A 10236-nucleotide genomic window follows, 5' to 3' on the forward strand; every position below is an offset into this window, starting at 1 on the left:
AATCATTAACACTGTGATTTTGATACATCTCCATCATGGAGTCTCACACTGAGAAAGAAGTTTTCTTTCTGATTGATGGAGGATTTTGGCTAGTGTGCTGTTCTGAACTGCTGAAACAGCCCAGGGGAGCTGAAGACCAATAAATACTAGCTAGGCACCCCTGAGGGGTCAGCCCTTTGACAGCCATCAGCTCTCCAGACTCTGTGTAAGAAGCTGCACAGAGAGACCAGAGCATCCTGCTAAAGAGTTTAAGAGGATTTCTGATACACACTTCAGGATTTGAAATCTTGGTGCATTGTAATAAGTGAAAAAGAAGCAAACAAAACTGTTGGATGACAAGGCATGTTGATACAGAATCATCTTTTATTGATGTTTCTTTCTTCTCTAAAAAGGATCTGATTTAAGGACAACAGGGCTGGCAGAAAGGCTTTTTTTCCAATATTTGCTATATGTTTCTTCAAAGCTGCTGACAACAAGAAAAGCTCTTCTTATTTGACTGGCATTTTTCCTGAAATCAGTAAATATAAAGCTTGCACCTGCTTAACACCTTGAAAAATTCAGCAGTATTATCTCTTAATCTGGCTATACATCCTATCATGATTGCTGTAACTAAACTCCATACAGAAACAAAAGCAGGTTATGTAAGGTTTAAATAATTTCCTTTTTTTGGTTGAGTTTATGTTTTTGTTTTTGGTTTTTTTGGTTGTTGGTTTTGGGTTGTTTTTTTTTTTTTTTTTTGGGGGGGGGGCCGGTTAATTCTGTAAAGGAAGTTTAGTGCTAACAGAAGTCTAAGCTTCCGTTTAAGAAGCTTACCAGTAAGAAGTGTTCAGATCAGCCCATTTCACATTATTTTCCTTAATAGCTTCTACTTACTTTGGTAGGGCGTCATTATTTATCTTGGTCAATGACTGTGACATACAGCTAGTCTCAGAGGCACCAAATGGCTAAGCTAAAGGCTAAAGGTTCAGCTCTGGAGGGAGCAGAAAATCAACATGAGTGCTGCAGATGGCTCATTCATGGCACTAATTATCTTTTGAAAAAGGTATCACCGAAGGCAAAATGGAAACTAAAGCAAGGAGATTTTAAATAGAATCTTACATTTGTCTTTTTCTAAGAAGACAAATGACTTTTTGTGTGCAACAGGGCCCCTAACAACAGCAGTAACAGACAGGCTGGGTATAGCACATTTCTGATTCTAGGTACGCTTTTGTTCAGGTGGGTCTGTGTCTAGGTCATTTTGGACAGGCTCTTTGATAGTGGCACAGAAAAGGAGTGAAACAGAGGACTCTCCGCGTCTGCTGAACTGCCATGGGAGGTTAATTGCAGTTTAGGGCTGTGTTATATTACTTCTGGGTTCCCTTTGGCAGCTGCTATTAAATGAATACAAATGGATCAGGCTCTGACAGAACAAGCCACCAACACATTTTGGAATCAACTATAGCATTTGATAACAGATCCGGTCCCTGTGGTAGAGCTCTCTAAATGGCTCCTAACTCGTATATGTTAAAAAGTATCTCAAAATGGTTTTGATGGAATTATTGTTTTACGAGTGGTAAGTTTTATAGGGTTTTTGGACAAGAGGCAGCTTTTTGGTCTGTATTGGGTAAACACTTCCTAGTGACAGTATAGTCATATAATCATTGGATACGTACTGTGTTGCAAAGATACTGATCACCTTGTTCTATAATTGGAACTGAGCTGAGTTTTATATCTCTGCAGGATGCAAAGTATGCTCTCATTTCTGTGAAATTTTCTACTAATTGGGGCTTAAAATGGTTCTTTCTTTGATGCCCATTTGCCAAATGATTTACTTCACATAGAAAATTTCCATTTTTGGTTTTAGAGTTACTATAACCTACTGAGAAGAGGTCCCTACATATCATACATTTTACTGAAATATTATCAGCAATGGAATCTATGAGTAGAATAATTTGAACAAAGTATCACTATTAAGAGAAGTATAACTGAATTACTGAATTCGTTTTCCTAAGCAGGGCTAATTAGAATGGACAAATCACTGCTCTAAAATGACTCTACTACTCAAGCTAATATCTCTGCAGAGACCTGGTATCTCACTCAGAGCTTGCTTGGGAATCTCTCATACTGGTGGATTGCACTATGTCCAAAAAAAAAAAAAAAAAAAATCCCAGCACCTTTAAAGACTGTAATGAACCATATTCTCATTCATAGTGCTGTTCATTAAGTACAAATTGAGTTGCAAAAAGAGGTCATAAAATCTACATCTACGAATAAAAGAGCTTTGAGGAGTAAAATCAGGACCTGATTGACCATTATGTTTAATCATCATCTTGGTCCCTCACACTATTTTGGACTGCTTCAGCTCTCTGAGACAAATCTACTGTAAAGGAGGCTAAACCTAAGCAACGAAGATGCAAGCATTACATTGTGCCTTGGTCTAAGAACTGGAATTGAACCCTACTTGTCCTAGGTCAGAAATATCCACACAGCCTCTGACGGCTTCTGCTGGCATTTAGGTCCCTAATCACTCAAACTGTGGGAAATTCTCAACTGATGCAAAGGTAGGACACTTCATTTTATTGGTTCTTGTCTTTGAAGAAAGATGTGGTGAGCAAATCCCTGGTAATTCACGTGCATCTCTGTATTGCATATAACCTGATGAAGGTGAAGATCTTTCCCTTTAATTATGTTATATTCTGTTATTATTTTATTTTGTGTAAAGCAGAAAGTAATTTAGACAGAACACATATGGTTTCTTTTACTACATGGAGAAATACACCATATGGGAACCTCTCAGAACAGGTTCTTAGAAATTACCTTACATTTATAATTTTAGTAATAAACCAAATTCATTTGCTCTAGTGAATAACTAGAAGTAACATGACTTAATGTTGTCTTCAAGTTAAAATTCCAGTTAAGTCTCATTATGGATTTGCCACTTAAGCAGTTAAGTAAGTTACATTGCTAAGTTACCATTACTAATATGGTCTCTCTGTGCACTGTGCCATATTTTTGTTTACCTACTTGTTTGATTTTCTCAAGCTGTGTAAGTTTCATCCCCTTAAGACTTAGATAACTTAATTTACAGTTACATGAATTAGCATTCAGTTCAATAGACACTACATTTAGGTATTCATATCTAGGTGTCTTCCTGCACACTGAATATCTAAGCTCTCATGTCAGTCACTGGAGAGCTGGTCAATATGATCAATAAAACCCAGACAATGATTTGGACATAAATTTAAATTCTAGAACTAGAAATTTCATTTAAGAAAAGAAAAAAAAATACTATGAGGGTGGTCAGACACTGGAGCAGGTAGGTTGTGGAGTGCCCACCTTTAGAGTTATTCAAAACCTAACTGAACATGGTCCTATGGTCCTGAGCATCCTGTACTAGGTGACCCTCGTGCACAGGGGGTTGGGCTAGATGATCTCCAGACATCCCTTCACAACTCACCGGTTCTGCAGTTCTGTGATTCTGCAAGTAACCTTGCCAGAAAGCATCAGTATCCTCTCTCCCTGTTATTGAATTCATAAGGACAGAGAGGAGGCAGTACTGGGAGAACAAAACAGGAACCCTGTGTTACAGGCATTTATATGGGAATATTGAGGGTTTGTTCTTCTGCTCCTAACACATTTTATGTGATGTGTTTCCAAGCACCATGTTTCCTGGAGTGGGCCTAATATGAAGCCACATAAGGACTTTACACTCCAGTCCCAACCTGTTATGTCACCATCTGTACACTTGTCATGGCACCATCATACAACTCATGGAGCAAGTGTTCGCTGTTACATCGTTAAGCATGACCATGTTTCAGACACTGTCTCTATCTTATGTATGCATGCTGACATTTGAAGGACACCTGGAAAAAAACAGGACTGGGGAGATGTGTGTAAGTCATATGAATTATAGAGTACATAAGCCATAGATAGTACAGTTCTTAAAATAAATGCAGAAATACTCTTGGCACTAGGCACCACAATGGCTTCAGTCATCTTTTTGCTAAAGATAGAGCCAAAGGTTAGAAAGCCAAAGAAGTCTTTTTTTGGGAAGGAGGGAGAATTACTGTAGCCAAGTTTGAAATCAAGGCTACAACTGTAAAACAAGAGGTTCAAGTCTCTTTCAGGGATATGTAAAATCTTCATCTTGTAACCACATAAGGGAATTGCAAGAGTCCTAATCCACCTATTGCTTGAGGTACATTTGGTTCATATTTGTTTTTTCTTTTTTTTCCCTTCTTTTTTTTTTTATTTTTGGGGTTTTTTTGTTTTGTTATACATGAAATTGGTTTTGGGGCGTTAAATTCTTTAACCTGTGGCAATTACAGCCTTGACCTGCATCAAAAGAGGCAACTCTGCACTGAACACTCTCAGCTTTTAACACTGTTCATTAAGATGCACTTTTAATATGATATAAAAATGGACTTATTTTAGTAAACACTAACTGACATGTCATAGGGAAATGCCTATCAGCTTCTGAAAGAACTGCAAAAGTGGAGAGAATGCAGCTGAGCATCCTGCCTCTTTCTCTGATTCTGCAGCAGCAATTGAATCAAAGCCACTTTCTTATTTGTGTCTTGAATACTGCCAGCATCACTATCTCAGAAGAGGAGAAAAGTGTGTTCTTTTCAGGTCTAATTTTGGAATCATAACAGGCTAAAGTTGTTGCAGAGGATTGCACTACTTGCTTTTTTCTTAAAGGAAAGAAGTCTGATGTTAAGCCTGTAAAACTGATCTGAACTCCCAATCTGTTGCTAAAAAGGCAGGAAAAAGGGGAAAAAAAAAAAAAAAAAAAGATGTTGCAGGGTGCATCTGTGTCAGAATTTTAGGTCAGACCAGTACAGTGCTTTTGAAGGAAATCTCCTGATGGTGCCCATTTATAATGTTTGGATTTGTATCTTCAGGTGATTTTGGAGCTAATAAATCAGATTAATTTATAAAAGTAACCTAGAAGATTCACTCTGAGATTACATCTACCTCCAACAACTACCAGGCATTTAGTGCACAATACAAGAGATGAGCTAGTCTGAAATAAAATGGAGTCAGTACTGAGTCCTCAGAAAACTTTTGAACTGTTCTGACTGCGTTACACTACTTACTAGTGTAGATGTTGACCTTTCTAAAAAAGGGGACTTAATTGTGTCACAGTCTCATTTCCACCTACACAGTAATCTGCCACATACAGTTATGTTAATGACAGCTGGAATGCCACTTGACAGTTGAGGGAATTTTGGAGGTTTTGCCTTCCCCAACCCCCCATCCCACTCCAGGCAAAAAGGCATCTGCCAGTGAGATTCTGCAAAGGAGGAACAAAAATATGTTCAGGAGAGAAAGCTGCAAAATGTGGCTAGAAAAACTTTGAAGTTGTGTCATAAAAACTTAGGTATGATTAATCAGGACAGATTGCCATTAGTATAAAATTTCCATTACTTTCAGTATAAAAAGGACTGAGGAATTAATGATTCCATGAGAAATGAAAATTAATTTTTGGCCACCTGGACTGAAATAGACTTTGTGAGGTGTTGTTTTTTTTTTTTTTTACTCTGCATTTTAAACTGACTTCTTCACCAGGAAATAATAAGTTGTTTGTCTACAAATACAAATTTTTGTTATTGAAGGATATTCTGATGTTTATTTATTTATTTATTTATAAGTTTTAATTATTTATAAATAAATTTATATTATTTAAATATTTATTTTTCATTTCAACTCAAAGTGGAAATTCAAGTATTGTGAAATGAAAAATTCTGTGATACTGTAACAGAAGTTATAACCTAGAAAATCAGTGACTTTTCTCTTGAACATCATACTATTTTTAAAGTGGTTCAAAAGAACAGTGATTCTTTTAGATTAATATTTTGAATTGATACAGGTTTTATTTTCATTTTATAACTGGCAAACATAAGGTTATTCAAAAAGATTTTTCTCAGTAAATATTTCTGTAAAACAGAAATTTCTGATAGCAAAAACATTGAAAGTTTGATTTAGTTTGGTTTAGTGCAATATAGACTTGTTAAAAATCTGTGGTTCACACTATCATGAAAGTATTTTTTCTTCTGTTTATTCTATAAAAATAGAACAGCACAAAGTTTTTATTAATTGTGTCTGGGTTTTATTCTTTGGTTCAGGATACAGTATTAGAACATCAGTATCCAAAATCTAGCTTGTGTTTATCAGTTTTCAGGCTAAAAAGAACTAACTGAAAATGATCTAATTCACTGTCTAGCTGCACAGTGCAGCTGGTCAAACAGTCTCAGCAACCAGTCTCTGCTTTTTTTGAGAGATTCACTATTCCAATGTTTATCTGAGGAAAGGAGAGAAGGGGAGAGGAGAAAGAGGAAAGGGAGGATGTTTTCTGGCTTGAACTTACCTAGTTAACATTTCCCATCTGTTGGATATCTTTAGCCATTTTTTTTTTTTAAATTACATACCAGTCTGTTTGGGAGATGTTCTTGGATTTATGTCTGTGGATAAATCAGAATGAAAATTTTGAATAATAATTTGTTTATTGAGTAATCTAATTTTCTTTTAGTTGCAATCATTCACAATTTGGGATTGCCTTTGATAACCAACACAAAACGGAAAATTTAATTTTTACTGTAAGATAAAATTTACATTTCTATTTTGAAACTCTTAAATGGCTGAACAAGTCCAAAGCTTCTATTTAGAGTCTTTTGTAGTTGAACGAGATAGGTACTCTTTGCTTGCTTTGCTGGAAAAAAAATACACAGTTTCTCCACACTGTATTTTCTGCAGTTTGTCCAAAATGAACTGAAACACCAAGAGTTCACATCATTCTGTCCATAGGCTAAGTCCCCTCTTGTTCCCCTGTAAGCTAAACAGGTTCTGCATCACTAGGTTGTTGCTACCCTATAGGTTCTGGAGACCTCAGACCAACTATAAGGCATTTATCTGGATCCTTTCCAGCTTGTTCATAGATACATATGTTACAAACCAGTGACACTGGAAACAGATAGGGCCTTCCAGTCTCATTCCTGCCATTTATAGAAGCCATGCCATCTTCCTACTCCATCATATCTCCTGTCTAACATAAAGAAAGGTCTCTTTTTCCCTCTTAGCTATGGCATAACACAGCAGCTCAGACGCAACTAGTTATCCACAAAAATGTCAATCCTTTTCAGAGCCACTGTTTCTCAAAAACAGTTGAAAAAATGTGTTATTTATATTCTCTGTTCACACATTTGTCTTCGCAGTAAGCTGTGTTAAAAAAAAAAAATGTTAATAAAGCAAAGTCCTTTTTCTCTTAATTTACTTATCTACCTATACTTCTACCTTGTAAACACATTTTTCTCTCAATAACAAACTTGAATCTTGGGGGCTAACTTTTTGCCTTTTCCCGTACTCAGATTTGAGGACTATTTGCTCAGAAAATAAAATTAATGGATCAAAGCAACAGTGGTGAAGTGCGGAGGAAGACAACAAAAGAGGACAAGGGGATAAAAAAAATAAAATAATTTTTAACATTAACTTGTTATTGGTATCAAAAAGAAGTGGTGAGGAGGTTTGTTCTCCTGGTAAGTTGTCATCTGCTTAGAGGTGAGAGTATGTAAAACAGACCTGCTACAACTGACAACATAAATAAAAAAGCTATTTAAAACACAACACCAATGTCAATAAGGAGAGAAAAAAAAAAAAAAGTCAATTACACAGAGAATAATTCTACAGGAAAACCAGAAAGAAAGAATGTACACAACTGTTTTCTTAAAGATAAGCAGACTAAATGACAGTAAAAGAAACATGCAGAAAAACAATATGAGAAAGGTCTATAAAAATACCAAAGTCTAAAAATAAAACAGCATGTATAACTATAAGAAAATTAGTATCTGTGGGAGGCAAAAAATGTACCACCCATCTTTCTGTTTTGTTAGCTGGAACTTCAGTTGAGCATGGGAGTACTGGACAAGATGCAAAGGCCCCTCAACAAGACAAGCAGTGTAATTGCTTTTGTGGTTTGCAAAAAGTTTTCTTAAATACATTTTGATATGTAGACAGATGATATCAGAAGGGTGGTTCTCATCTGGGACTTGGGACAGTTGTGCTCTCTTGGCCAGAAATGGTTCCAGTCACAGACTAGACGGTTTGACACACAGTTGTAGGTTCCCCATTTGTAAGACTTCTGTACTTGTCAGGGAATCAATTGCTGTGATGACAGAAGATCATTTATCTTCCAGAATGTCACATATAGCTTTATAAGATATGAATAGATATGCATGAGACAGGCTTTTGGGCAAGGTGAGTTTTGGCCAGATTCAGGTAGAGCTAATTTTATGTTATTCTTTGTGTTTGACATAGCACTTAGTAATGATTGTGCTCTTGCAGACAGAAAACTGAAAAGGTATCTCTAAGATGTGGTAATCAATCTACAGAGTCAAGCGTTACATTTGGAGGTAGATTTGAAATTCATCTTTATTTAATGGATAGGGGTATATGGATAAGAATAGAAGCTTCCATGGTATAAGACTTTGAAATATGAATTTTCCTGTTGTGGTACCTGGATTAGGCTTTCCTTGAAGATATGTTGAGAAGCCAAAAACGTATCTGCAAAAAGACATTCCAGTGTCGGAACTCTAGTGCAGGGTTCCTCTAGGGTTTTTTACATGTAATAACATTGCTGTATTTTAAGAAAGTTAAAACGAATTAATCAAATATTTGATATAGAAAAGGCAAACATGATGTCCAGTGAAGTTCCCCAAACTTTTTTAAACACTAGTACCTGAAATACACCTTCACAGGTGGCAGTTTGTGTAATTTTATCCCCTGATAAAACACCATCATTTAATTGTATCTACTTTGCTACACCTATATTAACATATATTAATCTGTGTAGAAAATAAAGCCTATGAGACCTCATCTTCCCTGATCTGAGTGTGATGAAAACTCTTAAACATATAGTTTCTCAGTTATATCTTTATTCTGCTGTATCAGTAAGGTCTGTAGCCACAACAAAGTGATCAGTGTTGAATTAAGGGTAACTACAGGAGCCTTTAAGAGACACAAATTTAAGACTGGATCCTAAAGTTCTTTAGGACTGGATCATAAACAAGCCATTGACTAAGGTGGATGGATAGAAATACCAAGTTAAAGTATGAAATGATAAATGAAAAAAGTTCAAAGAATAGCTTTTCAAGGGAAAATAATGAATTTCAAATCAAAGTCTGATTGTATGTTTTGGGTTTTTACCCTCACATATGTTAATAATGGCCATAAAACAATCCATTCACAATACACTGCACATGTTGATAACCTTTGAAAATAAGGCTGATGTCATAGGGAAGAAAAGGAAGAGAGATACAGTGAGAAAGTGTTTCCATCCAGTTTTTACTTGGAATGCTCCTATTCGTTTTCTGTAAATAGTCTAGCAAAAAGAGAAAATTATTCAAAGACACATTCTGAAGACAGTATGCAGAGAATTTAAAGTATGTACTTGCAGAAAAATAACACACAGAGTATTTTTAATGTGCTGATGCAAATATTTGCCCCAGTAATCCAACTGTAAGAATTGTCAGTTTTAGACAGGCTGTAGAGATATATCAGCATGTCTAAATGTGTCAACAAAACAGATGAAATCTGAATTTCTGAATAAGCTAAAAATCAGTAAATGATACATGAATATTCATAAATATGAAAATCTGTACACCAACATATTATTTGTACAAGAAATTCAGTGAATTATTTTGAATAATGAAAAAATCATGGAAACTGTGATGTGATTCCTAGTAATTCACACTAGGATAACAAGAAGTAAATTCCATCATTGATTCACAATGAATAGCTCATCATGCTATTTATTAGCCTGTTGAACTCTGCAGATTCATTATATAGCTGTGAATAAATATGGATATGTTTGTGTGGGTAACTACTTATTCTACATTCACTTTCTGTTTAACTTTTACCAAATTAATCTTTTAGTAAGTGATCTTTTTCTTGTCCATGCAGATATTGTGCTTCTGTCTGCGTTGCAGGCTTTTGCTCTAGCTGTTGTTGGATAGCACTAGATACCCAATGTTGTATGTCTTAGTCTTGTTTAATTTAATCAACTGTATGATTGTCCACATCACTTGAGTATATAGGAAAATTGTGATGCTATTTACTTTAGAATTTTTTTTGCTATTTGAGGAGACAGTGATGCCAAAGGAGCATGAGCTCCCATCAAGAAACTTTACTAGATACAGAGAAAGAATCCATTGTGTAGGGGTTTTTTACAGTTGGCCAGCAAAGCTGATTGATCTTGTGTTT

Source organism: Falco naumanni, chromosome 2 (genome assembly GCF_017639655.2).
Source record: "Falco naumanni isolate bFalNau1 chromosome 2, bFalNau1.pat, whole genome shotgun sequence".
Taxonomy (NCBI): Eukaryota; Metazoa; Chordata; class Aves; order Falconiformes; family Falconidae; genus Falco; species Falco naumanni.